Source organism: Neopelma chrysocephalum, unplaced genomic scaffold, assembly GCF_003984885.1.
Source record: "Neopelma chrysocephalum unplaced genomic scaffold, ASM398488v2 Primary Assembly neopelma1_124, whole genome shotgun sequence".
Classification (NCBI taxonomy): Eukaryota; Metazoa; Chordata; class Aves; order Passeriformes; family Pipridae; genus Neopelma; species Neopelma chrysocephalum.
Genome location: NW_020897786.1, coordinates 2,321,786 through 2,337,991, shown reverse-complemented (window position 1 = coordinate 2,337,991; position 16,206 = coordinate 2,321,786). Strand labels below are relative to the sequence as shown.

Sequence of the window (16,206 nt, the reverse complement as noted above, 5' to 3'; positions counted from 1 at the left end):
CATCACGTATTTTAAAAGACTAAAAACATGTTTATGAGTTTAACATATTTAAATGGATCAAAATCTGTTCAGCAAGGAAGGAAAACAACTCTCCCACCGAAAACTTCTTGTGGGCTGGGACCTGCTTTTCAATCTTCCACCTACAGCAAGGATTTCAAATCCCTTTTTAAATTGAAAGGCTGCTGGTGGGGGCAGATCTGGGAGAGGACCTGGTGGGGGGCTCTGGCACCGCTCTCCTCCATCACTGCCACAAGCATCCCTTACCTAGAGTCACTCAGGGACACCTGGGCCAGGGGTCAGCTGGGAACAGGGCATCTGTGCGTGGGGAGAGCACCCAGAGAAGATAAAACGAGAAGCTTTCCTTCCTCCTCCTCCTCCATCAGCAGCTTTCCACGAGGAGGATCAATGCAGCCCACTGTAACAGCACCGTTGTTCCATTTTTAATTAATGAAAGAAAAAACTAATCATTGAATTAAACTTCTCATTACTCCAGCTGAATACCCACTAAGTAAATTTAATTACTGTATGAATTGGGTTTCTCCCTGCCTGTTTCATTAGCTACTGATAAAGATGGAGGGAGGGGGCAAGAGAGGGAGAAATGAAAACAGAAAGAGAATGGAAGATGGGAATACTAAATGCAAACCCAGAAGTCCATGATTCAGGAGGCTTTGGGGGCTTCCAGTAAGGGCCTGGGGAGACACTCTCCCACACCAGGCTGGAGGGATTCCCTGTGGGATAAAACCACAGTGACAAGGTCCTACCACCCTCTCCAGCATTACCAGTCATGGCCACCTGTAAAACAGCCAGCAGAGGTTTGGGCACAACCATCTCCCCTCCAAACAAGGTTAGACATCGATTTCAGATCCACAGCAACCCCTGATCCCTTCTGATCTCACGTACCTCTGAACAGCTGATTTTTTCCTCTGCAACAAAGGCAGCAGCCTTCAGCAGGGAGCCAGTGCTGACAGAAGCATGGGACCACACGAGAGCAGATATCAAACACCTGCTGTCCCACCACACTCCCAGACACCTGCCTGGAACGCTGTGTTTGAAGCCTTCCTGCTGGAGTGGGAGTCCTGCACGCCCATGCTGCAGGAGCCAGGGTGTGCCAGCAGCACGCTCCTCCTCGGAAGGTGGTGGAGGATGCCTCCCTGCAGCCCCCCGTGTTGCTGCACAGATTGTTTATGGCATGATTTTGGGGTTCTCCCATCATGACTTAGCCCACCACTCCTCCTTCCTGACAAAGGGCATGAAGCATCACAGGGCAGGTACAGCCCTGTGCCAGCGAGTCCAGCAGCCCCCACCAAACACAGCTCCCTTTCAACACATGCCTCCACATCCGGCAGTTCTGTGTGACTTGATGAGGTCACATCTGGGACAGACTGGGGGTGGAGAGGGTGTAGCAAATCAAAAGCACAGCTTCTTTCTCTAATTAGGCAGTTTCAGCTGAGCTGTGTGGTGGAAGGGCTACCCAGGCGTTCACAGTGATGGGATTTGGCAAGTACGGTCAGATCATCTCCTCTTTGCCGTTCAGGGGCCAAGAGGAGCCTGTGCAGCTTCTTCTGCTGCATAGGAGGGCAGAGGAGGGCCTTGCTCACTACAAGGCACTGTCCCTCTGCCTTGCACTGGCAGCTTGTGCCCCTCACAGTGCCCCACTGCTGCTCTTCTGCAAGCTGTGGTGTTCAGGGAGGTGGGATTCTCCCTCATTCCCATCACTTCATTACACCTGACCCCAAACCAAGCCGACAGGTTTGAGCTCATCCCTTCATGCTCTGGCCACACAAACCAGCCACCCTTGTCCCTTGCTTCCCCAGTCCTTTGCCCTGCTCTCCTCCCCCCCCCAGAGTGGCTTCTCCTGTGCAAAGAGAGCTGAAAAACCTTCTGGGCAGACCAGAAGCTCCCTTCAGTATCACATTTATCTCCTCAAGATGGACTTTCTCAAACGCCAGGTGGAGAAAACAGATAACGGGCACAGATGCTGCTCTGCAGGGGGAAAATGGCACTGGGTGAGAGCTGCCATGCACCTCTGGCACCCAGCAGCATGTCTAGAAACCAGTGGCCACCACCACAGCCCTGGGAGGAGCCAGGTGGGCTCAGCACAGCAGGCTCTCCTCTCCAGAACAAGCTTTCTGGCATAGCTAAAATTAGTTCCCACAGTCTCCTGCCATCACCAAAGTCATTGGTACAACATGTTCTGCCGCCACGAGCTCTTCCCCAGCTCCCACTCAAAACCCCCCAACACTGTGTAGTATGTGCCCCACAGCTCCCACATGCTTGTCTTTTGTTTCGGTGGCCAAACTGAGAAAAGAAAGTAATGCAGGGTGACCAAAGTAATTTTTTTTTTCTTTGCCAAATTTTAAAGCCCCAGTAATAATCTGGGGCTGAATGAAACATTTTGTTTGGGCTGAAGTGTAGCTTTAATTTTGTTTGTAGGTGGTTTTCCCCTCCACGCTGAAAAAAAAAAACTAGAAAAAATTCAAACTGAAATGTCATCTCGAAACAGATGGCTGAAAGGTTTCATTTTGAAAATGTCAAAAAAAAAAAAATCAAACTTTTCAGTGTTTCACTTTTTTTTTTCCTCAGCCAAAGCCACTTGCTAAATACAACCTGAATTTGTGAGCCGAGTCTGTTGACTGAAACCTGAATTTTTCGGTGCATAAGCTGTTCCTTCAGAGCCTGCGTGTGGACCCCATGCTGTGACCCCACTGCAGCCAGGGATGCACGTGGAGCTAATGGGGACACAAACTTGGAGCACACCCTTCTCCAGGGAAGTGTCCTGGGGAAGAAAAGCCAAAGGCCAGGGACTTACCGTGGCAGCAGAGCTCTGCAGCTTCCTTCTGGGTGCTGGAGAGGCGTCCCGGTCAGCGGGGGCAGAGGGGGGTGCTGTGGCCCCGGGTGGGAAGGACAGGGTGGTCCTGCCTGTCTCATGGGACCCGGCACGGAGCAGGGGGGCACCTGGCTCAGCCTCAGACACACAGCCCTGCAAGACAGGAGGAGAGGGACAGTGTGAAGAGGTGCTGAGTGACTTGCCCCACTGGAGATCATCTCCAGAAAGGATTGCTCACTCTCACCCACGGCCAGCCCAGCCCATGGCAGAACGGACAGGCAGCCATCCAGGAACCATCTGGCCTCCCTTGCTCCAGGAGGGGTGATGTTCATCCCAGAGCCAGCCAAAACCAGATCCCGGGGATGAGGTCTAACCACCAGCTGGGAACTCATCAGATCTTACTGACAGCAAATCCCACGGCCTTTCTCCCACGCCCTGAGGAGGGGAATGGTCCTGGGTGCCAGGCCCCACCACTGCCTTGTGCCAGGACCACTGCCAGTAACTCCATCCCCACACACAGGTGCCAAGGTGACAATGTGATGCTGGAGGGCAACAAGCCCGCTGAACCACACCCACAAGGCTCCCACTCCCAGCAAGCAGGAATCAGGTTTGGATTGCCAAGTTCACAGTCTAAGAGTTTTCAAGCACAAGCAAAGTCCAGCAGCTCTAAATTCTGCCTTGAGTTTGGGGCCTCGACACACAGGGAGGGAATGGAAATATTTTAAATGTGCTTTACATTTGCTATTGATTCCCAAAGAGTGACAGGATTCTCAGGCCACACTGGCAGAAGCAAGGCCAGATTCAGGAGTGTGGTCTCAAAAAAAAAAAAACACCCCAAAATTTTAATCCAACACAAAATCACAGTTGTAAAAATCTGGTTTATGATCCACAGGAAGCTGGGTAAGGAAATCCCACGCCACAAAGCCTTATGAAAGCAGGAGTTGACATCTAGACCCAAAATCCAACAGTCAGGTACAGAGTTCAGGGTAGAAACTTGTAGGTTCATTTCCTTTTCCCTTTCACCTCTAGTTCAGCTCAGGGGCAGCAGCACAGAGATGCAGCAGGACCGTCACTCTTTCACTATGATCACAAACCGAAAATGCCGAGGCTGGAGTCAGAAAACCTGTTTGTGTGAGATCACAAGCCCGATTGCTCACTGAAAGAGGATTAGATGAAGCTTAGACTAAGCATCTCAACAGTATCAACCCATAAGAAGATGCTCAGCCGTTTCCACTGCTAAGGTAACGTGGAGACGGATTTATCCACTGAGAGAGAAAATCTTACTTCTGAGGACCTTCCTCATCTCGGAGAGGGGTATTTGCCGGGTCCTTGGCTCCGTGTCCGCAGGGGGCAGGGCAGGCAGGAGCCTGCCGGATGGACTCACATGGAACAAGAGGCAGACTGGCTCCAAACTCAAACCTCCTCCCAAGTTCAGGGGGCGGCAATCGGAAATTAAGCCCATCTGTTCCTAAAAACATTGCGCTAGCAGAGAGGTGAGGATGCCGAAAATCTGAGCTCCGAAGAAATTAAAAGCATAAAGAGACAGAGCTGCCTGTCAGGGGAGGGAGGCTCTGACTCAGACTCACCACTGCAATGAGTTTGGAGACCTCAGCCCAGACCTCAACTAAATCTCTTGAGCAAGAAAGGTGCTGCAGCACCACGTGGGTCCCCCTGCACTAGCCTACCCTGGCAAAGGGTGAGATGAGGCAGTTGGAGAGCCCCAAACCTCATGGATAAACTGCAGACAAGGAAAGATTAGATTATATATTGTGAGGAAATTCTTGCCTGTGGAGGTGGTAAGGCCCTGGCACAGGTTGCCCAGAGAAGCTGTGGCTGCCCCATCCCTGGAAGTGTCCAAGGCCAGGTTGGATGGGGCTTGGATCAACCTGGTCTAGTGGAAGTTCCAACCCTCACAGCAGGGGGTTGCAACAAGGTGTTCTTGAAAGTCCCTTCCAACCCAAAACATTCTGTGATTCTGTGAAGGGAAACTGAGGCAGGCCAGAGGTGTGAGGAGCTACCACAGCCAAACTCACCAGCAGTGATCCCAGTCTCTCAAATTGGCCTTGTCAGGTGGAACAGACACAAAAGAGTATTAAGTGATCAGTCAGCATCAAAGCAGTCAGTTTTCATGTGTTTAAAAGTAACATTACTTTTTTTCCCCTCCAAGCCCACTCGTCATTTTAACAGTCTCCTCATTTCTTTTCTACCCAGTCTAAACCAACTCTGCTGTCAAGCCCAAACGTTCACTTTGCATTCCTGCCACATTCACTCAAACAATTTCAAACCAGATCTCCACGTTTTCCCCTTCTCCCTTGAAGGAATGATGCTAAACCAGGAAATCAATTTTTTGCCCAGTCCTGCTAAAAGCCAGGACAGCAGGGTGTTGGCTGGGAGCAGAGGCATAAGAAGTAGCAGCCAGGTGGGATTTGAAAGTGTTGCCTCCAAAGAACCTCTTGCTTCCAGGACATTCAAAAAAGCAAATTTTTACAGATCCTTTATCCCCAAGAGACAGAAATAACAAGGGAGTGGAATGGGATTAGGCCTGGGGAGACAGAGGGATATTTTAGGACAGGTCCTGAGCACCGCTCAAGTTACCTGAGGTCATGACAGAGAAGGAGGCAAGTGATGATTCCTCCAGCATCAGAAACAGGTCAGGAGTACCTGGTCCCTCATGTTTGCAAGTAGTAGAAACTCAGATTTAGCAAGAGTATTTATGAGTATTGAGAGGGAAAAAAAAAAAACATGCCACAGGGAATAACAGGGCTTTTTTGTGGCTGGCAGCTGAATGGAATAAATCTATCCACCGGGTACAAATTGTTTAAGCAAAAAATCCCTCTCAACTGGAATATTTTGCAAGAAAAATGGCAACAAAAGAGGAAACAGAACTCTGAACCCTCATAATTTCTCTCCTCAAGGTCAGAGCTGTTATTCTTTTTTTGTGAAGGAGAGAAAAAAACACCTTTCACCAGGAAGTTTAGCCAAAGAATTGAAACATTTAGGATGTGAATGCATTACTGCCTGGACTGACCTGCCCAGCTGGACTAGACTAAATCTTTCTATTTTACAGGGATTTATCTTTCAAAAGCAAGTGGGGAGAAGGTTGAGGCATCCAGGATAAAGGAGACATCAGCCACTGGGACTACAGCAGTCAAGGAGAGCGTCTGCAAATCAGAGCTCACACTCTAGAGCCTCTCCAGCCATTATGCAGAGGCTGTGCTAAGGTTGCTGCTTTAGTGCACTGCAGGCACTAAATTAAGGGGACATTTACAACCCACAATGCAGAGAAGCAGCTGTTAAAGGTGGCCATGGTGAGTGACTTCACCTCTGGGTGAAAGGCTCTGTGAAAGAAATCTCAGACATAAGGGATCAAGATGGGGAAACAAGTCCTTCCTTCCACCCACTGCCCTGCCAGGCAATGCCAGGACATCTCTGGGTACCTGGGGCACGTGGAGACCAGTAGCAGCCCCCTCTGCTCAGTGTCAGCCAGGGTCTGAGACTGCCTTGTTTGGACGGGCTGCAAAGCCCACAAGATACTGAAGCTTGGTTCAATTATCAGAGCCATCGTGCCACAAACCGCATCATCTCACCCAGGACAGCACTCCAAGGGATCTGCTCCCCAAATATGAAGCTCCCCCAGACCAAGCCTTGCCCAGATTCTGCATGACAGAGACCAATAAGGCAGTTGTCCACAGCATCAAGCAGTTCCTGGTGGCAAAACAAACCTTGGTGCCTGCTCGGCCTTTTTCACTAAACTTGATGGCCAAGCAGGCTGCAGCTGCCAAAAAGCGGGTGACACACAGTGACAGCTCCTGTGTGGCTCCTCCTGGGAGCAGCCAGCACTGCTCCCTTCCTCCTTCCACTCCCATGCCAAGCTCAGCTCAGCAGGGCTTTTCACCCAGCATTGTTCCTTCCTCCTCCTCCTCCATCCTCAGCAAGCACAGCCCATTTCAGCACAGGCCAAAACCCAGCATGCCTGCACAGACGAGCCATCCCTGCCCTGTGCTTCCCCGTTTCCCTGGTCCTGGGGCAGTGCCCAGCTTGTTTCCTGATGGAAGTCACCGGGAGCTTTTCCTTGCAGGTCCAGGGATGTACTGTGCTGTGCTCAGCCATGCAGAGAAGGGGATGGCTCTTGGCAGGAGCTGGCACAGACCTGTTCCTATCCCAGGCACAGCGCCCAGAGGCAGTCACCTCCTGAAAGTGGCCAGGGGAAGGGGAAGCAAGGTGACAGCAGAGATGCTCCAACCGACACGCAGGTGGGATAGGAAGGAAAGGATTAACTGTGCTCCAGGAGGGTGCACTGGGTGCGGATCTGCAGGGCACAGCACACTGTGCCAACCAGCACAAACCTTGGCTTGAGTCAAGAATTCCATGTGCTGTGTTGTGAGCTCAACTGTGGAGGGGCTGTGGCTGGGGGGGCACTTCTACCCAAGCAGAGGGAGTGGCAGCAATGGGTGGGAGTGCACCCCTGAACATGATCACAGTCCTGCAGGGTGCTGGGCTTCAGGGAGATCAGCCCACTGGAAAGAATAACTGGCATCACGCTGACATCCCTGCAGCTCATAGATCCTTTTAAGAAAAGTAACTCAATGAATTTACACCTAATTTTCTCCAAACCCAGTGTGTTTCCTGCCTGTGGGAATTTACAGCAACTATAACCACCTCCTGTTTGCTTGGAGGTACCATGTGTTGAGAGGTTTGAACACTCAGTGACTGGGACCAGCCCAGGCAGCATCCGTGATCCCTCGTGCAAACAAACACCACATGTGACAGCCCATGCAGGCCCAGGCACTCCGGGAACACCCCTACTCAAAGGATTGCTCCAAACACCCCAGCTAGGAACAGATGGGAGCCTTGTAGAGACCTCTCCTACCTGCCAGCAGAGCCAAGACCCTGCAGCACCCACGTCTTCAGGAACCACACACCTGAGTGCACTCAGAGTTGCTGCACTTGAGAAAAGAATCAGACAAGGACAAGATCTGGCCTCTGTCGCAAAACAGGTCAGACCAGTGAATCACAAATCTAACCCTTTGGCCTTTAAACATGCAACAGGTGGAATTCACAGGTCTTGAATTCCTCTGACAGAGGAGCCTGGAGGGCTGCCCTGAGCAAGGGATCCTGCCATCTCAACCCAAAGTCTCTAGGTGAGCACATCAGAGGGTGGGGATCTGATGAGCCACAGGGAAGCCAAAGTCACAGCTAATGCCAGTTACAGGAATAGAATTGGCTCAGACTGAGCAAATGTAACTTTCCATCACTTTGCAATCAGCCATCCATCCCAGAGGCCAGCTGGCTGCCATGTCAGAGCACCTCCCATCCATTTCAACCGTCCTGAGAACACTGATGCTTCAAAAGACAAGCTCAAGAAGGCTTGGGAGACTTATTATCCAAAGCCAGGTAGCTGGACTTGACCCAAATCTTAGGCAAGTGATTAGAATGATTGGCATTTTTTTGGAAAGCAAACTGCTGTGCTGTACCTGCCATCCATCTTTAGAAAGCTATTAACTGCACAATCACCGAACCAAACACACCTGTAAGGCTACACGAGTGCTTGCAGACTGATGAAGCTCATCCTCACCTGCAGCTCTGGGACCAGCCACCTCTGCAGGCTCCAAAAATGGGGTGCTTTGACCAAGGTGCTCTTCTTGAGCATTGTGGTAGCACACCCAGCCAGCCCTTGCTGCAGGATCAGGGGTGGGATACTCAGTCATGGGGATGAGCGTTGAATTGCTGGACTGGGATGACTTTCACCCTGTGGGTGCTGTGATGACTCTATTCTGGCTGGGAACAAATTGTCACAAAACTGCCTTTGCTGAAGATCTGGAGTCAGGTCCTATCCAGACCCCTCTGCTCTGATGGGACTCAGTAACACCACCAGCCAGCAAGGTATCATTCTTCCCCTTTGACTCCACATGCCAAAAATGTTCTGTTTTCTTTCAGAGCAAAGGACACTAAAGGCAGCAGTATTTCCAGGTGAGCAGAGCACAACAGTAGCTACTGAATGACACCAACCATCTCCCAGCCTCTGCCCAGGGCAGTTCCCAACCCCACATCTCCTACCAGTGCTAGATCAGGAGCAGGGGATCTCAGCCCAGCCTTCCTGCATGCCAGGACAGGAGCACACCCCATTCTCTTCTGGGTTCAACACCAGAAATCCAAATTCAGCTGTTTCAGCTTTGAAACCTGAACTCAACCCCAAAATTACAGATTAAGGGAATGAAGAGAAGGATAAGCCCTGTTTGATGAACAAGAACAGACCCAGCAAGCCCATACCTACTTGCTGCAGATTGACCACGTCAACCCAAGGACTGGCAACCCAGGATTTACAGGCTGAGGACATTGGGTGGACTCAGAATTATTTTGCACGTCTTTGCCCCTGGATAGTCTATTATCCAGGAACCTCCAAGGAACGGAGGGAGGTCAAACATTTTTATGTCCTGCACATCACCAACGTGTACCAAATGCTCAGCTGGGGCACCAGCACAGGAGCTGCCAAACTTGCTGCACCAAGAAGTTGAACTGTGCTTAGATGGGGATCCCAAACACGGTAAAATCTGCATTTAATACCTATTATCCTAACATCTCCCCATCTGTCAACTTCCCTCACATGCCTGTAACTGCAGTGTGCCAGGGCTGCCTGATATCAATGGCACTTTAATTTCATCATTCCCAACTTATTTAGAGCAATTAGGAGGCAATGAGCACATGCCGGGGGCCAGGATGCACTTGAATAGCGTCCAAGGGTTACCGCAGTATCACAGGAGACCTTCAGATGGAATTATCAGCCTGCAAAAAAAACTTAAATAAAAAGAAAGGTGGTCCCCAGAGGGAGGATGAGATTCCTTTTGGTCCTATAGGTACCTTTTTAATTTGAAATCAACTGACAGAATTATAAAGAGATGATATTCCTCATTTAATTAGTGAAGAGACAGCATCTCGGGTTGGTAGATGGAGATAGATGCTTTGCCTGAGTATCTGGCTGGAGAAAGAATCAGGGGAGCAAGGCAGGGATTCCCATGAGGGCAACTACCTAATCCCACTTCAGGCAAGCAGGTTTTGCTGTTGACTTTTCTGGGTGAAGAGGTAAAACCCAAGCCATTTTGGAAACCTTAGCCAGAAGGGCAAAGCAAAGAGCAATCTGCTTCTCCCTAGCGATTTCTGATGGGTGGTAGGAGCAGCACACAAAGCCAGTGCCACTAAGCAAGTTACCAAAAAAAGCCAAGCAGCCTGGCTTTGCAGCATCCCCGTTTCATAGAAGGCAGGTGAGGTACCACAGGAGGGGACGGCTCCTCACTTCTGATTTAGCCACATGCCCACACTCCTCCTGCACAGGCTCTTTAAATGCCTCCTGCGTGAGGAAAGCAGTGGCCTATTTTTTTCTGAGCAGCTCAGTGCAGCCTCCACCTTGGAGCGCAGCATACACAGGTCTTATTTAGGATGCTTCAGACACATCCAGAGGGACTTTGGGAACAGTCTGTGGAAAGAGAAGACTGAGTGGGCAACCTGAGTCACTTCATTGCTTACAGAAGTGTATACAAGCATCTTCCATTTGAACAAAACTCGGCACAGCTCCGTTGGCTCTGGGGACCAGAGGAAAGTGAATCTTCTCCAGCACACTCCAGGAGCACAGAATGACTGCACACCACCTCTCTCATTCCAGGCTTACAGAAAGAGGGATCATCCCCCACAGCTACGATCCAAACCTCTGATCCTGGCAATTCCTCTACAGCACGGGGGGAGCTGGGAGCTGCTCTGATCTGCTCTGATGGGTGAGGGCTGCAGAGATCAGCTTCCTCCCAAGGAGGAGAAAGCAGAGCAAGACATGTGAGGGGAGAGGTGTGTGCACATGCCCTGGAGAGATATTATTACAGTTGGCTGCAAAACTCGGCTCTGAACTCCGTGCCAAAGACCCTGACTCACACAGACAAATCACCAGCACCATCCGCCACACACAGGGAGAAGGAGATAAGCACGGGAATAACTGGAGATCCCAGTTCAAAACATACACCTTTACCTTGAGTCCTGTCCTCAAGGAAGTTGCTTTAAGCTGACTTTAAGCAGAGGGCCTCTGCAGAGATCTCCATGTGCTGGGACTGAGAAGGACCGCAGTGAGTCAAAGCCATACCCAGCCACGGGGGGCCTCTCACATTACTTTTCTTCATCAATGCTGCTAAAAGGTGCTGTTTCAACCCTGAAAGCTCAAAGCTCTGCTCATCTACACAGAACCACAGCCCGGGTCACACAGGTGTGCTCTGTCCTTCCACTGAACCTCTATCCTCATCCAGGACATGAGAGCAGCTGTGGGCTCATTTGCCCTCCCTTTCTCACTTTTCTGGGCAGGCTGGTCACAACAGCACCACACAACACCAACTCTGTAGTGTCTGCCTGTTTAGACACCCCGAGTCAGCTCAGAAAGAAGCCCTACTCATTAGAGCTGCAAGATGCTAAAGGCTCCTGGCCCCACCCCGCAGTGACCAACAGCACTCCAACCTCTCTCCATCAGGGCATTCATTTCCCCTGGGATAAAGCCACAGAGTGACATCCAGCACAGGCAATGTTATCTCACAGGATGCTGTCAGCAACCACATGCACAGCAGCTCCCTGGGGCAGCAGGGAGGGGGGCTCATGGGAATCTTTAGAAAGTGCCAAAATATGAACTGCTAATAAGATGTGTTTTCAAATATCACCACGTTATGATCTATTGATCTCACACCAGAAACTTGACTTTTTCTGTATAATATTAATTTATGTCACTTACACATGCTGGGAGCAGCAGATAGAATGAGTGCCATTACAACTAAAATTAGGTGTTGCAGCTATTAAGTGCCAGGGGCCCAAAACGTGGTGCTGAGGAGCCAATCCAGAATAACAGCAGCTCAACAACCTGCAGGGAGCACCCACTGACGTGTAAGCTCAAGCACCTCAGTGCTGTTGTGTGAGACAGGGGCCCAGGGATCACTACAGAATAGGCTCTGCTCTCAGGGTGGCCCCCCTGCCCAGGAACAGCCTGGAAGAAACAGACTTGGGCACAGCTAGGAACATGAGACAAGTCCTGCCCTGAATCAGGGGTCTGCCAGGCAAGAAAGTGTTTCCAACCCCATCCAACATACCACCAAGGCCTGATGACACCTTTTAGACTGGCTTAAGCCCTAAAGAGCACCTGCACTTCCTCCCAGAGGTGATCCCAAACCCAAGAGCCTGATTCTGGTAGGAGCTCTAGAAACAAGTTGTCTAGCAGAAGGTTTGCACAAAAGCTGAAAATGGTCCAATGGGACTTTGGCCAAATATTTTTGCTCCCTTTTAAAACAAGGCAAATCCACAGTCACTTCTAATGATCCCATTGCCTGTTTTACACTGAGTGCTAACAGAGACAAGTTGTCTCCTTTACACCACTATATCATGACTCAGAGCATCAAGTGGGGAAGATGATGGGCTTGGAGAGGAAGAACATCCTTCCTTTGCTCCATTTCAGCTGCCGACGGGCATGCCAGAGCCCTTTGAATAGTATTACATTAGTGCTGCACAAAAGCAATAAAGCCCTAAAACACCCCATCACATATTTACTGAACTACATGTCACACAGACTGTCCCCAGGACACCACATGAACACTTGAAATAGCGAAGCCAAGGGCTGTAAAAAGCACCAGGTTGGGCACACATTCACAGTGCCCACAGTTGGGTCAGGGCACGTGCAGGAGCTGGGCACACAGGAACACAGCTATGGGGAGCCCACAGAATAATCCAACCATCACATTTAACCAAAGAAAGCAGCAAGAAGCACTGTCTCCCCTGCCAGAAACTTGGGCAAAGCCCAGTTGCTGAGCACAATCTGCAGAGGAATCAGCATCCAGATGAGGAGTGCAGTGTCCAGGGTGAGACCTGCTGCTGTGCCAGTGCACAGCCCTGACTGCTGCCTGCCTGGCACCAACATGCACTTCCCCTCTGTTCCTCTGGTTTCACTCCCAGAACTTAAATTTTCACTGTTAAGCTCAATGAATTGTCATTTCCAAATGCCTCCTGCCCACAGGAAAGGGAGCTGCACAAAGTGCTGTTTGATGTTTCCCAGTAACCAACCATTGTGGCACAGGGCTGCCATGGAGCTTTCAGTGGTACATTGTCACGACCATTTTCACGGGGTGAAATGGTGTGATGGGTTTTAAAGGACCTTTTTCTCCCTCTGCTCCCAGCACCTGGCAGGCCTACAGCACGTTTCCATAGCCAGGCATATGGTGAGATCACTGGGCCCTGCTCTGCCACCACAAAGGCCATCAGATGCACTTTGACTGGAGAGGTGAGATCCCCACCAGCCGGTGGCCTGTGGAAGAGGGCGAGCTGACAGATGTGCTGGGGCAGAGAACTAAAAGGGATCAGAGACAGAAAAGGGGGGATCTCCCCTCTGTGCTAACACTGGAGAAACAGAGTCAGTTTGGGAACTTTTGGATGCAGGTTTTCCCCTGCCCTCACAAGGACAGGTTTGCTAAATCAGCACAGCTTTGCAGGAGAGCTTTGCCCTTGTGGCTTTTCTGTGCCCCTCCTCCTTGCTAACATCTGACTTGGAATGCAGCCCCAGCTCCTGGATATCACAGATGCATCAGAGCCCTTGCACTCAGCACGATCAAGTATTCCCCAGAAGGTCTGTGGTCCCTTCATGTCACTGCTGTGACACCTGGGGCACAGATCCAGAGCACAACACCGAAACAACCTCAACCGTGTCCCTATTGGCCCTGCTCACTGCTGCTGGGATCCTGGCAGGAACCTGCTGGCAGTGCCTGACCACAGACTCATCTCTCCCTCCACACAGATGAAAGCAAAGCCCATGTTCTGAAGGCTCCTTCTGGAGAAGGACTTCTCCAACATGGCTGTGCCAAACCACAGAGGTGTTGGCACACCTGCAAAGCTCACCCCTGCCTCAAGAGCATGAGCAATCCAGCCACCACCAAGCTGCAAGCCCACAGTCCCTGCACCTGGGCACATACCCAGGGGCTGGCAGCCAGAGATGCAGCGCCCGAGAAGTTTTGTGAGTTATTGTGTCCCACCAAACAGCTCTGACCTTTTCAATATTCCATATTTTTATTGGCTGCCCGTTTCCCCTCAATCCCCACAGGCTCATTAGACAGCGAGCAGCTCTGAAAGCAGCTCTGCAGCCAATGCTGTCGCACAACACTGAAAAGGTCAGAGACATTGAGGCTGAGCGGAGCCCTCTCCAGAGGGTGGTTATAGCAGGATGGGAACATTCCTCGGCCAACACAGGCTGCAGACCAGGATCTGCTTCCCAGCTACCCTCTGGAGGGAGAGCTGCTGCTGCAGGGTCCCTGTGGTGGCAGAGTCCTGCACCACAGCTCCCAAACAGACCAGCTGGTGCTGCAAGAGGACCTGCCCACCCTGGTACAGATTCCGCAATAAAAACGCCACATCCCAAGAAAGCACAAGCCAGGGCTGTGCTCCTACACCACAGAGCCAGCATAGGAGGGAGGCTGCAGAAATGGCCATGACTGGTGTCACAGGGAGCCCTGAGGCTGCTACTCAGGTAGGAGAGAGGACCAAGATAATTTCCCAGAGCATCTGGCACACTGGGGTAGAGAAAACAACTACCCAAGGTGATTATAACCCATCCTTAGTAGATGTAATGGGAGAAGAGGAGACTGACTGAGTCCAAGCCTCCCCCAAGGCATTCAGGGAAGTGAAAGGAAAAATCACCCCTGCTAGCAGGCTGTGGGGCAGGCAGGCAAGCACAGCATGCAGGAGCAGGGACAGCACTGCTGCTTCACTCACAGCCTTTTCAGCAGCTCCAGGCCAGCCAAGCCATCTTACATGAAACAGAGCATGACTCCCACTCCTCATAATGCTGGCACTCCCTCTGCCTGCTCCAGAGGGCAGTGAGGCAGGAGTAAGCCCCGGGAGTTAACCTGTCTCCCAAGCACAGGCTTCAACACCAGAAGCTCCTCTAATACGGTGTCAAAACTCACTGGGTGGCTTCAGAAACACATCCCCTGGAGCACAAGGGATCTCCCCTCTGTGCTAACACTGGAATATATCACAGCTCTGGCTACACATACTTGGATTTTTCCAAAGTAATGTAAGATTTTTATTTTTGTCTTTTAAAAAACTGGATCCATGCAAAGGAGTGCCTCGACATTACTGACAGATGGGAGATGGAAAAAATTTTGTTTGGGGAAAAAAACATTTTCATTTGAGTCACATGCATGCAGAAAGGAAAAAACTTAACCCCTCCAGGGATGAGCTGTACCATGGCAGCAAAGAGCCAAATCCTAACAGGCTGTAGGGATGGACCTCTGCCCTTCAGGCCAGTAGAGGCCACAACTGGAAGGAGCAGAGACAGGAGTTTGCCCTACAAAAAGGGTGTTTTATATCCTCATTGGAAGGCAGAGCAGGCAAACTGGCATTCAGCCCTCCCTGTTACATCAGACAGCTTTGCTTGGGAAAGGTGTCATCCCGCAGCTCTGGCAGTGCCATGTCCCAGGAGCCACATCATCACCTTCTTGGCTCCACTTGGCCAAGCCCAGCTCTGAGTGCAGGGACCACAGCGGCCCTTGAGCAGCATCCACCACGTGTTATCTGTGCAGGGCCGGGCTCTGCCAGAGATCTGCTCAGACTGCACAGACCGGGAGCATCAGGGATGAGTCCTGGGGGAGATGAGCCTCGCCTTGGAAAGCAGAGCCACGTGAGGAGCTGTGTTTGCCCAGCGAAGACGTGGAGCAGGGAGGAGTGAGGGGCAGGAGGAGGGCTGGGATGAGGACCGGTGCAGGGGAGGGAATTACAGAGTGTTTGCCCTTGTGGCAAAACCGCTGGAGATGATCTCCCACCGCTCCTGTTTTGACAGCCCAAACGCACTTGCTCTCACAATATCTCAGTCTCGTTAAAGGTAATTACAGTTCTTCCTGTGTAATGAGATGGTTTTTAAAGGCCATTCAAAAGAAATTTTCTATAATGAGGTTAAGGGTTTTATGGTGTTATACATCAAGGGAGCTGGTAATTGGTCGGATCCAGGCAGCATCCTGAAGCAGGGAGATAGGAGGTTCTGTGGATAATAGGCTAGCACGGAGTGCAGAGTCTCCAAAATGTTCTGCAGAGGAGGGAGAATAAAAGTGAAGGAAGGAGGAAAAACAGAAAGGAAAAGGCAGAGAGTCAGATGCTTCCAGCTCCTGCAGGACTATGGTGGCTTCTTATATCTTTCTTCGCGTGGGTTTTGAGGAGCTTCATGAGAGAAGAAGGACCAGTATGTGTGTTTCCTGGGTGGGAAATGTCACTCGGTGGTCAGCACAGGGTGGCATCCAGCTCGGTCCCGGGCAGGCAGCAGGGAGAGGGTAGGCAGGGACTGCCTGCACGACATGGCATGGCTGTGAGATCTGGCTGATCCAGAC

The 16,206-nt window shown here is 51.0% G+C and overlaps 1 protein-coding gene across 2 annotated transcripts in view; it reads right to left on the bottom strand.

Moving 5' to 3' along the window:
- LINGO1 (leucine rich repeat and Ig domain containing 1) overlaps positions 1-16,206 on the bottom strand; it is a 152,390-nt gene that overhangs the window by 60,456 nt on the left and 75,728 nt on the right. For both annotated transcript variants that reach the window (XM_027698027.1, XM_027698028.1), the window contains one exon: positions 2,810-2,980. The gene's annotated coding sequence lies outside the window, so the exon portion shown is untranslated. The remainder of the gene's footprint in view (positions 1-2,809; positions 2,981-16,206) is intronic.